This window comes from Panthera pardus, unplaced genomic scaffold, assembly GCF_024362965.1.
Source record: "Panthera pardus isolate Hobbes unplaced genomic scaffold, ASM2436296v1 HiC_scaffold_22, whole genome shotgun sequence".
In the NCBI taxonomy this organism is placed as follows: Eukaryota; Metazoa; Chordata; class Mammalia; order Carnivora; family Felidae; genus Panthera; species Panthera pardus.
Window position 1 is genome coordinate 29,323,027 of NW_026526788.1, and position 13,785 is coordinate 29,336,811.

Sequence of the window (13,785 nt, forward strand, 5' to 3'; positions counted from 1 at the left end):
TACACAAGTGAACCCTATTCATTGTAGGAAGGTTCTGTGCAAGTGTGTAAATACTAGGTGGTGGCAATCATTGGAGATGTCTTGGAGATGACTACAGCAATATTCTGTATCTCTTCTTCACTAAAAATATCATGTTAAAGACACTATATTGGCATTGTAAAATGTATCTATCTCAGCCTTATCCAATATAGTTAATATTTAATATAATCTAACATAGTCCTGTATTTTTGTAAGGAGGAAAAGAAGTCCTTTGTGAACTTTATTAACAAAATAATGCTGTTAAGTATTAACATTGTTCATTATGGAATATATCAACAGAAAAGTTCATAAAATATAAAGTACAGTTTACCTATAATTGTAAAGAAAACATTGATAAAGCAACTACCCAGGTCAGAATATTCTTTGATTCCTAGAAGCCCAAGAACTTCCCATCCTGACTTTTGTGGTAATAATTTTCTTGCTTTTCCTGCCCTCCCCCTACTCACATATTACTCATTCAGCACATTTGCTGAAACGAATAGCAGAGACTGGTTCCCAATACTTGGTATTGACAATTGACATGGGTTCATTAAATCTGTATCTGTTACATACTTCTGAATCCTTTACTTTCTTGCCTATTTAGTAGCAAAGGGTAAAAATATCCTTAGGACATGGCAGCTGGCTCTCCCTAGAGTGAGTCATCCAAAAGAAAGCAAGGTAGTTGGGTTAAGTGGTGGGATTCTAGATGATCCTTCCTTCCTACCTTCCAAACCTTCTCTTAAGCAATAATAATTACACTGATAGAATTTAGTGTATACCTCTTTTTTTTTTTTTTTTTTTTTTTTTTTTTTTTTTTAATGAAGACAAAAATGAAATCTACCATTCAAAGATTTTGGTAGCATCATTCTGTTGCTATTATTGATTTAAGTCTTCAGGGGTTCTTAGGGACAAAAAAGAGTAGTTAGCATTTTCCATGAAGCAGCTATAGTAAAATTACTTTCTTATTTTCCCTTTTGCAATACTTATCTCAGAATAAAAGAACATTTCAATACATCGTGATACATATCTGGCACTTTTCACAAATACAAAAGCAATCCAGAGATAAGGAATGAAGTAAAGCACGGTTGCTAAGCAACTTAATGAAAATTTGGTGTCTACTAATGAGAAGTCAAAAGTGTAATCTTGATAACAAAACCAAGAATTGATTTTGTATATCTGTGAAAAAGAAAAGCTAGGTCTCATAAAAGCTTGTATGTCCTAGAGAAATCAAAATATTAATCAAACTTTATTTTTTGCAAACTTTCCAAATTATCTTATTTAATATATTTATATGTTCATTGCTAGTGCCCAAAGCACTGCCCAGCACATAGTCAACACTGAAAAATTTTTGTTGAGTGAATGAACATAGAGCTTAAATAAGTCTTATAGAATATTGAATATTTTGAATTTGAATTCAAATAGTATTGCCGTGGTGTTCATTATTAGCTCTTTTCTGAGGCATGCAGAACTTGGAGTATGAGAATTAATAGTCTGATAAAATTGTCCATCTCAAATTTGAACTTTGATACGGGTCAAATAAAAAATTGAGAGAATTAGGTCTCCATAGTCTACATCCTTTTTTAGGACTTTAGAGCAGATTATTTTGAATGGCACTAGCGTTACTGAGTCTTACAGGGATGCTTTATGCAGGAATGAAGTAAAGGGATGGGGTAGAGGAAGACCAATCATTTTAAATGAAGGAATTCAGTAAACAGTTAACTAGTGGTTTGCATTGTTCCATTTTTACTCTTCGTCCTGTACAGTGTACATTTATCGTGTATTTGATATTCAACTTTAACCTAAATCAAACATTGTGATTTTTTATGTAAATCTTTTCACTCTATTTTTCCATGTACGTTTGTTCATAGTGGTTGAACTCTATCCTATTTTTATTGTGCTGCACTTGGCCTCCTTTTCTTGAAGGAGAGGCTTATTGGTCCTCTTTTTAATGGTCACACAGAAAAATCCTAGCAGCAAATTCTAACCGGGCAGGACAGGTTTTTGAGCCTTTCTGACATTGTTGTGCCCTTGCTCTTAACACTTTTCTTTGCCAGGTAGTCATTAACCCTCCCCCATAATTGTTAGCCTTTCGCAGATGTTTCTGACTCTGTTCTCTGCTGTCATGTCACTGTGAGTCTTGTCAAGGACTAGTTATCTTGTTACTCTGTAGATTTTGGTGGAAAGGATGGAGTCTCTTGGATACAGTAGGCTCTGTTAACTCCCTATGCTACTAACTCCATGAGCGCTTGCGCGTGTGCACGCACATGCTCTTAAGCCTCTGAGGTGGTGGGAGGAGTAGGGACAAGAATTCAAACAGTACGCTGCCCAGATGGCTCCAGTGCCTGATCAGTTCACGGCAGGAATCAGTTTATGGATTCTCCTCTATAGGATTGTTTTGTGGTCAGTAGAGCAGGTGTGGCAGTAAATATATACAAGTGAATATTTTATTGCCTCCTCTGGTCTGAGGTGAGAAGAGTTTTAGGGTAAGAAGAAAGCCAAGTATCCACAAGTTTTCAAACCATGTTGTCTGGATTTATATATGTATATAACCTTTGAATACTTTCCTTTCCCTGTTTGGTTCCTTTGTTCCAAGGTTCTGTCCTCGATGTCTTTGGGCTGTATCATGTTGCTGCATATTTCTGTCCCCAAATCAGGCACTTCTCTGAAATATTACTATGGTGTGTAATAAAGGGAGTATAATGTCCTGGGCTACTTGTTTGGTTTCTGTGATACCTTGATAATGTGAGAAGAATATTTATGCTTCCTTATTCAAAATTAGGCAGAAGCCAAGAAGTTGATGCTAACTCTCAGCTAATGTTGAACAGACATTTTTCACTGTCCTTGCCTTTTTTTGTTATAAAACATATTTTTCTTGAATTAAGACCACCATTAGAACTACTTTTATAGAGTTCGTTTATTAAGGAAACTTATTATTCAGATATAATATACACAAACGAAATTACACAAGTCTTCATATATAGCGCAGTTAAGCTTTACAAAGTGAACACTCCCATGTAACCACCAGCTAGATCAAGAACACACCCAATTATTACCAACACCCTAGAAGTCTCTCGCATGTACCCAGTCATTATCCCTAAAGGTTGAAGCTTATTTTATTATCATACATAGGTACTTTTAAATTGTCTTTACCAAAGGGTTGTGTTGTTTTTGTTTGATTGTTTGTATTTATTGGTTTTTATGGTTGGTCACCATTATTTTGTGCTGAAAATATTGCTCAATTTTTTCTCCCCTGTGACTATTAATAAACTCAAAAATGATCTCGCCTTGGTAATAGACTCCATACATGATGCAGATATTACTCCTAGCTGTGATTCTAAACTAGTCCTTCTGTGGGCCCCAGGTCTTCAGTGGAGCTGGTGTAGAACCCTAATCACCTGACATCTTTACAACTGAGATTGTATTACAAGGACTGTTCTATTTGTTGTTGTTTTTTTTTTTCCTTAAGAAAAGTAATGTAGTCCTATATTTATGCAACTATTAAATTAAAATTCAAAACTAAATCAAGGTCAAGTATCCAAACTGAAACTTAAAACCCTATATAAAATTAAAATTAAGTTTTAAGTCACTTGGTCTTTTGGCTAAGATTAAGTATAGTATCTGTACCTATATTAAATGGGGTTTGGAGCAAGGAGATGGAATAGGAGCTTGCACCATCCACTCCACACATTGACCTGGTATTGAAGTACTTACAGGAACCATACTTTAAAAAAAAATTTTTTTTTTAATATTTACTTATTTTGGGGAGAGTCAAGTGGAAGGGGGGGGCAGAGAGAGAGAGAGAAACACAGGATCCAAAGCGGGCTCTGTGCTGACAGGCTGACAGCAGTGAGCCCGATGTGGGGCTCGAACCCACGAAACACGAGATCATGACCTGATCCGAAGTTGGACACTCAACCGAATGAGCTACCCAGGTGCCCCCCCACTTTTATTTTAATTCCAGGTATAGTTAACATACAAGGTTATATTAGTTTGAGGTATACAATGCAGTGGTTAAAACATTCTGTACACTAGTCACTGTTCATCAAGTTAAGTATACTCTTAATCCCCTTCACCTGTTTCACTCATTCCCTGCCTACCTCCCCTCTGGTAAACATTAGTTCTCTATAGATAAGCACCTAGTTTGGGGGTTGTCTCCATTTTTTTCTTTGTTTTGTTTCTTAAATTCCAGGTATGAGTGAAATCATAAAGATATTTGTCTTTCTCTGACTGACGTATTTCACTTAGCATTATACTCTATCTAGCTCCATCCCTGTTATTGCAAATGGCAAGATTTAGTAATTTTTTTTTTATTTTTTAATGTTTGTTTATTTTTGAGAGAGAGAGAGAGACAGAGTGTGAGTGGGGGAGGGGCAGAGAGAGAGGGAGACACAGAATCCAAAGCAGGCTCCAGGCTCTGAGCTGCCAGCACAGAGTCCGACGTGGGGCTCAAACTCACAGAATGCTAGATCATGACCTGAGATGAAGTTGGATGCTTAACTGAATGATCCACCCAGGTGCCCAGTTTTTGTGTTTTTTTTTTTAAGTTTTATTTATTTAAGTAATCTCTACACCCAATGTGGGGCCCAAACCCATGACCCCAAAGTTAAGAGTCACATACTCTTCCAACTGAGCCAGCCAAGCATCCCTTATTCTTTTTTTTAATGGTTGAATAATATTCCTCATCTTCTACACATCTGCTTTATCCATTCAATGGACATGTGGGGTCTTTTCATACTTTGGCTATTGTAAATAATGCTGCAATTAGGATAGGGCTGCACATATCTTTTTGAATTAGTGTTTTCGTATTCTTGGGGTAAATACCCAATAGTAGTATTACTGGATCACATGGTAATTCTATTTTTAATTTTTTGAGGCCCCTCCATCCTGTTTTCCACAGTGGCTGCACTGTGTCCCCACAGTGTTCCCACCAACAGTGCATGAGGGTTTATTTTTCTCCACCTCCTTGCCAACACATATTATTTCTTGTGTTTTTGATTTTAGCCATTCTGACAGGGGTGAGGTGATATCCAGTTCTGGTTTTGATTTGTATTTCCCTGATGATGAGTGATGTTGAGCATCTTTTCATGTGTTTGTTGGCCTCTCTATGTCTTTGGAGAAATGTCTGTTCGTTTCTTCTGGTTTGGGGATGTTGAGTTGTATCATTTCTTTGTATATCTTGGATACTAACCCTATATTGGATATGTCATTTGCAAATATCTTCTCCCATTCAGTAGGTTGTCTTTTACTTTCGTTGATTGTTTCCTTTGCGTAAAAATTGATTACTTTCAAATTTAAAAATCGATCTTAAATTTACTTTCTGAGATAATGATGTTTAACAACCCTGGGCATACCCAAACTAAGTTTGGATGTTAAAACATTCAATTAAAAATGTTCGACACCTGCTGAAGCATGTTGGGCAGAGAAGTGACAGGGTTAATATTATTACGGCAAAAACTTTCTAAATTTCAAGAAAGGTTGATTAAATAAGCATGGGATTGGGGTGCCTGAGTGGCTCAGTCGGCTGAGTGACGCTTGATTTTGACTCAGGTCATGATCTTGAGGTTTGTGGGATTGAGCCTCTGGTTTAGCTCTGCACTGACAGCATAGAGCCTGTTTGGAATTCTCTCCCTTTTGTTGCCCATGTCTCTCAAAATAAATAAACATGTTTTAAAAAATAAGCATGGGATTGTTTTGGAGCAGAATCTTCTCAAGGGCATTTACTCTTAGTTGCATGCTGAAATGGAATTCTTCATGTATAGTTTGGATCCAATATTAGAAATTATAAAGAAAGCATCTGAGAACTTGCTTAATATTTAAAGATGCTAAAATAAATAAACAAACAAACAAACAAACAAACAAACTCTTACAAATTCTTTGCTTAAAATAGTCCAGGGGCACCTGGGTGGCTCAGTGAGTTAAGCGTCTGACTTCGGGTCAGGTCATGATCTCATGGCTGGTGAGTTCAAGCCCCGTGTAGGGCTCTGTGATGATGACTCAGAGCCTGGAGCCTGCTTTGGATTCTGTGTCTGTCTCTCTGCCCCTCCCCCGCTTGTGCTGTCTCTTGCACATGCACGCACAGAAATGTTAAAAAAAAATTTTAAACACTTGAGTTAACAATAAATCTTTTAGTTATTGTTAATTTCTTAAAAATTGAATTATATTAAAAAATTGAATTATATATATATATCTAATAGTGTAATCTATTTCATCATTGTTAACCTAGTAACCAAAAATTGATACTATGAGTGAACTTACATTGTAATTAACTACGTTGGTTTCTTTTAAATGTTTATTAACCATTTGGGGTGCTTGGGTGTTTCAGTCAGTTTAGTGTCCAACTGTTGTTTTCAGCTCAGGTCATGATCCCAGTTTCTTTGAATTGAGCCCCAAGTCATGCCCCTCACTGAGCGCAGAGCCTGCTTGAGATTTTCTCTCCCTCTGCCCCTCTTACCTGCTCTCTTTCCCTAAAATTAAAAAAAAAAAAAACAAAAACAGTTTTATTAACCATTTTTATTTCTTCCATGAATTCACTCTTCATAACCATGTGCTGTCAGCACAGAGTCCAATGCCGGGCTCGAACCCAAGAACTGTGAGATCATGACCTGAGCCAAAACCAAGAGTCAGATGCTTAACCAACTGAGCCACCCAGGCCCCCCAGTAGATTTTCTTTTAGTCATAGTGCTTGACTGTTATCTTTGTACAGAAGCTTGAAATTCTTACCTGGTCAAATCAATGTCATTTACTCTATACCTTCAGAGTTTTTTTCATCTGGCTGAGGAAGCCTGAGTCTTTACCGGGCTATTAGAAACATAGTGTCTCCCTGTACTTTCATAATTTTATGTATGGATCCCATAGTTAATTTGAATTTTTTTCAGTGATTTAAAATTCCATTTTCTATATGTTCATTTTGGTTGAAATTGTTCCTTGACCCATTTAGAGCAGACCATTGCTTGCCTGATAAAATGTGCTTTGCTATAGCTTTAAAGAAAAAATTGAAATTTAGAAGGACAATTTCCTCTCATTTTTTTTTAAACCTTTTTTATAAATACCTCACGTTCTCTGGTTTTTGGAAGTGGTGGGGATTAGACAGCTGCTTCAATAATTTTTTGTTGCCTATATAAATACACTATGACTAGAACTCAAATCTGCCTGCCCTAAGGGAAACCTCTCTAGGTCTTTGAGTTTCTTCTTTCTATGCCCCTAAGCATGTGAAAATACTGTTTACCTATACCTGCCTCCTTAGAAATTATAACAGTAATTTTGTTTCTCAGGACAGTCTTCTCTCCCCAGCAGTTTTCATACACTTAGTAATGAGTTGTCCTGAACCCACACACACACACACCACCAGAGAGTTCTTTAGAATATCCTAGGCTGTCACTCTTGATCCCAATCTTAAGAACTATCCATGGGGAATTTCTATAGGTTGTCCCATCTGGACCATGTTCTTGGAAAATCGTTAAGAATGTACTTTGCAGAGCTATTCGTAAAGAGGCTGTAGAGGCAGAATCATGTATAACCTAGGATGAGAGAATTCTATCACAGATTTGCTAGGAAATATTTTCCTAATGATCATCAGATTGCTCTATCTTCTTTCTTCACCCTTTCTCTGAGCGTGCTCTCCCAATGGTCAACCAATACCTAAACTGCCAAAGGAAATTCTGGGTCCTCGTAGATTTTCTTCAGCAGCTCAAACTTTTGGTTACCCTGCATCTTCGGAGAAGCTGATGTGTGGCAAGAGTTTCCATCACACAGCTTTCCCCATCACTCCTCAGCAATTCATTCAGCCCGTCAAGTGTTCCTTATTGGGTGAGTTCATTCATGGCCGTGCCTCAAGCAGTCACCAGTGTGCTGTTACTATTGAAATGCTACCACTTGCCTGCTTGAGAAGAGCATATAGAAGGAGTAGGGAGGAGACCAAGAGTAATATTTGGAGATGAGGGTCCAGGAAGGGCTTTGGGAAGGTATTGACTCTTGAGCTGCATCTTATATACAGAGTGAACATCATCTTTATGTCAGAGATCCCAGAAATAGAGCCAACTATGAATAATAATTTAATAAAAGAGGTTTTATAAGTCACAGAAGCCATCTGGTATCTGGACAACTAGCAGAATTCTTCCTTAAATAACATCCTTGCCTCATGGGACTTATTTTCCAAAATTCTTAGAATGGTCTTTGTACTCTTTTCTGTGGTGGCAAACTTCTGTAGTTCTTTAAAAGGAGTCTCCTCCATAAAGCCTTCCCGCTCTCCAAACAGAGTTAGCCCTGCTTTGCACACTTAACTCATACAGACCCCTTACAAATGTCTACCTCCCCTACAATATCCCGATAGAAAAGTACGTGACTAATACTTTCCCCATTAATCGAAATGATACTGTATATTCAATTTTGCATTTGTCTGATTTCCTTTGCAGTGGTACTTAATCGGCTTCCCAGGTGATTACAATTTGCAGCATAATAATTAGACAAAATGACATCTTGCTAACCTGACAGTATTTTGGACTTGCAACTAATTGCTTTATCTAAGTTCACATACTTATTAATTTACATTAATTTATTTTAGATGTTACTAGGCCTTAGTATGCATTGAATATTCATTGTCCCACAGACTGAGTTAATCTCAGGATGGGAGATCTTTTATTTTACAAAATATATGTCCATTCTTCATTCCTCCGATTATGCAGACTTATTCTTTGCTCTTACATCGTTTCTGACAGTGGCCTGTTTTTTTGAATCCCTGGGTTTGGTACTTTCCAGAGATCTGCCTGTAGCTTATGTCTTGACCTATGATCTCACTGATTGAGTGGCTCTGTTTTGAAACTTGTCATCCATCTCTATGGACAATGAGCACAAGAATCCCAAGCTTGTATTGAGAATAAAATATACAATATGGAACTTTGGCCAACATCATAGGATTATTTTTAAACTTATGATTTTAAAATAATTTTAGACTTATTCAAAAACTGCAAGAATACTGCAGAATTTCCATATACTCTACATTTTGCAAATGTAGTTTTCTACCAAATTAGCTTTGCTTTATTTTTCTCTCTCCCTCTCTCTCTTTATTCTCTATTTTTTCTTAATACTTTAAAAGTAATTTGTAAACATGATGCCCTTTTCCCCTAAATACATTGCTATGTTTTTCATAAAAATGAGGATGGTGCGTGGTGCCTGGCTGGCTCAGTTGGTAGAGCATGAGACTCTTGATCTCAGGGTTGTGAGTTTGAGCCCCATGAAGTCTTTAAAAAAAACAAACAAACCAGAATGTTGCCTTATATAACCACATTATAATTAAGAAAGTTTTACATAGCCACAGGACAATTATCAAAACTGATTTAATATTATTGTCTAATCTTTAGGTCTTATATCTAACTATCCTTTATGGAAAAAGACAACATATTTTTTCTTGGGTCTGAATTCAATCCAGGATCACTTATTTATATTTAGTTATTTACCACATCTTTTAACTTAAAAACTTTACAATGAAGTAACTTGTCACGAAAAGTCCTAGTCACTTAAAGACTAGGACACAAAATGGATCAGAGATTCAAATGTCAGAGTTCAAGCTATGTAATCATTAGTCAAAACATAAAAACATAGTTGTAGGTGGCTCAGTTGGTTAAGCATCCAACCTCAGCTCAGGTCATGATCTCACGGTTCCTGGGTTCAAGCCTTACATCAGGCTCTCTGCTGTCAGCATGGAGCCTGCTTCAGATCCTCTGTCTCCCCCTGCCCTCTCTCCCCTCTCCTGAGCACTCTCTCTGTCTCTTTCAAAAATAAACATTTAAAAAATTAACAACAACAATAACAACAAAAAACATAGCTGTAAATCTTTCAGCTTGGATTACACAATTTTTTTCTTAGATAAAACACCAAAAGCACAAGTGACAAGATAAATTGGACTTCATCAAAATTTAAAACTTTTGTGCTTCACACGACTATAAAGAAAGGTCAAAAAAACAATAAGAATAGAAGAAAATGTTTGCTAAGCAGATGTCTAATGAGCTTGTATAGAGACTATAAGAAAAGAACTCCTAAATATCAATAATAAATGAACAATCCAAACTAAAATGAACAATGTATTTGAACAGACCTTTTTCAAAGAAGATACACAGGTGACCAATAAGCACATGAAAATATGCTCAGCATCATGTCTCAGCAGAAAAATGCAAATCAAAGTCAAAATGAGATGCCACTTTACCCTAGAATGCCTGTAATTTAAGGGCAAGCCATAACAAGAGTTGTCGAGGATATAGAAATTGGATCCATTTGTACATTCCTAGTGTAATTACAAAATAGATCTTGCACTTTGGAAAATAGTCTGATTGTTCCTTTCTTTCTTTCTTTATGTTTATTTATTTAGTGGTGACTGGGTGGCTTGTATGACTCTTCATTTCCTCTCAGGTCATGATCTTACAGTTCATGAGATCAAGCCCTGCATTGGTCTCTGTGCTGACAAAGAGTAGCCTGCTTGGGTTTCTCTCTCTGCCTCTCCCGTGCCCCTCCCCACTCTCTCTCTCTCCCTCTCTCTCTCTCTCTCAACAAGGAAATAAATATTTAAAAAATAAATATATTTATTTTGACAGAGTGCACACACCCCCCGTGAGCTGTGGAGGGGCAGAGTGAGGGGGAGAGAGAATCCTAAGCAGGCTCCACACTGTCATTGCAGGGCTTGGTCTCATGAAAACATGTCAACAGAAAAACTTGTTAAATAAATGTTAATCGTAACATCAATCATAACTGCAAAAGTGGAAACAGTCTAAATGGCATGTCCATGCAATGGAATACTTATTTGGCAGTAAAAAGGAATAGAGTACCGACAAGTACTACATACATGAATGAACATAGGCTGAGCAAAAGAAGCCAGATACAAAAGGCCACGTGTTAGAGGATTCCATTTATATGAAATGTCCCAAATGAGCAAAGTCCATAGAGGTAGAAAATAGATTTGGGACCGAAGCAGACAGAGGAAAGAGAAAAAAGTGGCATGACTTCTAAGGGGTTGGGGAGAGGGTGAACGCTGAGTATACAGTAACCAATGAATTCTGTACTTTAAAAGGATGGACTTCATGGTATTTAAATTATTTTACATATATGACAAGTCGATCATATTTATGAAAACTATTTAAAACGTTTTTCATTCAGTTTGTGGTGTGTTTTTAATTACACAAACATTTCCCACAGAAGTTTGTATGTACCATTTACCATCTAAAGTGACTGCCACATGACCACAGATTCAACAGCTTATAAATTAATAAATCCTTCCACTTTCTAAATGATACAATTCTCGAGAAAAGTTTTAAAATTGGGGATATTTATACTCATTTAAAATCTTTTGAAATGAGAGTTTTCATCTTAATAGTGTAACTGGTTTTTTTTGAAAGTTTTGTAAAATGCAACCACATTGGGCTTTTGTGGTTTTTAACCATTCATTCAACAAATATTTGAGCTGAAATTCTATGATCAGGAGCCAAGTGTGCAGTAATAAATCAAAGAGACATGAAATAGTGGCTAATATTAATTAGATCCTAGCTCTGTGCTGCTATACATGGGTTAAGAAACTTGCTAAAGTATCCTGAAGTAGTAAATGACCGCCTTTACAAGTTTTTGCTGTTAATTTTTTTTAATGTTTATTTCTTTTTTGAGAGAGAGAGGGAGAGACAGAGTGCGAGCCACAGAGGGGCAGAGAGAGGGGAAGACGCAGAATCCAAAGCAGGTTCTTGGCTCCCAGCTGTCAGCACAGAGCCCGACGTTGGGCTCGATCCCACAGACAGTGATGTCATGACCTGAGCCGAAGTCCGGCCGCTTAACCGACTGAGCCACCCAGGTGCTCCAGCCTTTTCCAGTTTTTTGTTTTAATTTAGGTTAAGGTAGACTTCTTAATTAACTGTAGCATATGTGCAGAAGACTACAGAAATCCTAAGGTCACAGGATTTTTCTAAAGTGAGCACCTTTGTGTAATTGGCATCTGATATTACTAGCACCTCAAAAGCACTCTTGTCCCCTCTTATCCCCGATTAAAAGTAGCCGCTGTCCTGTCTTCTAACAGTATGGGTTTCTCTTGCCTGTTTCCAACTTCATCTTAATGCAGTCTTACAATAATTATTCTTTCGTCTTATCTTCCTTTATGCACCATTAGAGTTGTAAGGTTAATTCATGTTTTCTGTAACTGTAAGTCATTCTCATTCTCATTGCTCAGTAGTGTTCTGTTACCATAAATGTTGAAAATTTATGGAGTTATATTCTTCTGGTGATTGACATTTGAGTTGTTTCCAATTTGGGATAATTATGAATATAGGTGAAATCTTTGGGAAATATAAGAATACACTTTTATTTGCTGTACATCTAGAAGTGGAATTGCTAAATTGCAGGGGTGGGGAGGGTGGGGTGTGCATATGTGCAGCTTTGGTTGAGAGGAACACACAGTCTTCCAAAGTGGTTATCTCTTTATAGTCACATGACTAACATACAACTCTTCTAGTCGCTCCACATTCTTAGCAATACTCGATATTTTCTTTTTCACTGTAGACATTCTAATGGGTGTTTAGAGCCTTTTTTTTTTTTAAGACCTCTTTCCACTTTTTTTATACTATGTTTAAAAAAACATAAAATTTACCATCTTACCCACTTAACCACAGTGTATAATTCTTTAGCATTAATATATATTCAGATTTTTGTGGCATAAATCTCCAGAACATTTTCATCTTTCAAATCTGAAACTTTATGCCCATTAAATAACTCCCGATTATCCCATTATCACAGCCACTGGTATCCACCATTCCCCTTTTATGTTTTATGAATTTGACTACTTTAGGTACCTCCTATAACTGGAATCATATAGATTTGCTGTTTTGTGACTGACTTATTTCACTTAACATTGTATCATCAAAGTTCATCCATGTTGTATGCAGCATGTAATAGGATTCGCTTCCTTTTTAAGTCTGGATATTATATAGATATGCCACGTTTTGTTTATCCATTCATCTGTCAGTGGACATTTGAATTGCTTCCACCACTTGGCTATTATGAATAGTGGTGCTATGAACACGCAAATAACTGTTTTAGGCCTTGCTTTCAGTTCTTTCGGATGTAAGCTCCAGAGTGGAATTGTTGGATCACATGGCAGTTCTATTTTTAGTTTTTTGAGGAACTTCCAGACTGTTTTCTATAGCAGTTTTCACTATTTTATCATCACACCAACATATGTGGTGCCTTAAAATTTTCTTACTTTGCTACATGACGAGTAATGTGGAGCATATTTTCATATGCTCATCATCTGTTTGATATTCTCTTGTGTCGAGCCTGTTCAAATCTTTGGCTGGTTTTCTATTGTGTTTTTATTACTCACTTGGAGAAATGTCCTTATATACTTTGGGTAAAAATACTTTATCAATTATGTGTATTATAAATATTTCTCCCACTGTATTGCTTGCCTGTATGCCTTCTTAATCTCTTGCTAGTTAATGTTTTTCATGAACAGACGTACTTAATTATAATATAATCCAAGTTCTCTCTCTTTTTTTTTAAGATTTTATTTTTACATAATCTCTATGCCTAACATGGGGCTCAAATTTACAACCCTGAGATCAAGAGTTCCATGCTCTACTACCTGAGCCAGCCAAGTGCCTGTACAATCCACCTTCTTAATATTTTTCTTTATAGTTATTAAATGTGGTAATCTATTCTAAATTGGTTTTACCTGCTTCAAGGTCATGAAGATGTTTTCTTTCAAAAACGTGTTGTTTTAACTTTCATATTTATATCAACAAT

General features: G+C 36.6%; 1 protein-coding gene and 1 pseudogene across 8 annotated transcripts in view; both read left to right on the forward strand.

Annotated features, from left to right (window-relative positions):
* Window positions 1-13,785, forward strand: part of TET1 (tet methylcytosine dioxygenase 1) — a 133,033-nt gene that overhangs the window by 87,456 nt on the left and 31,792 nt on the right. The window lies entirely within an intron of this gene.
* On the forward strand, window positions 3,597-3,745 carry LOC128772536 (U2 spliceosomal RNA; annotated as a pseudogene).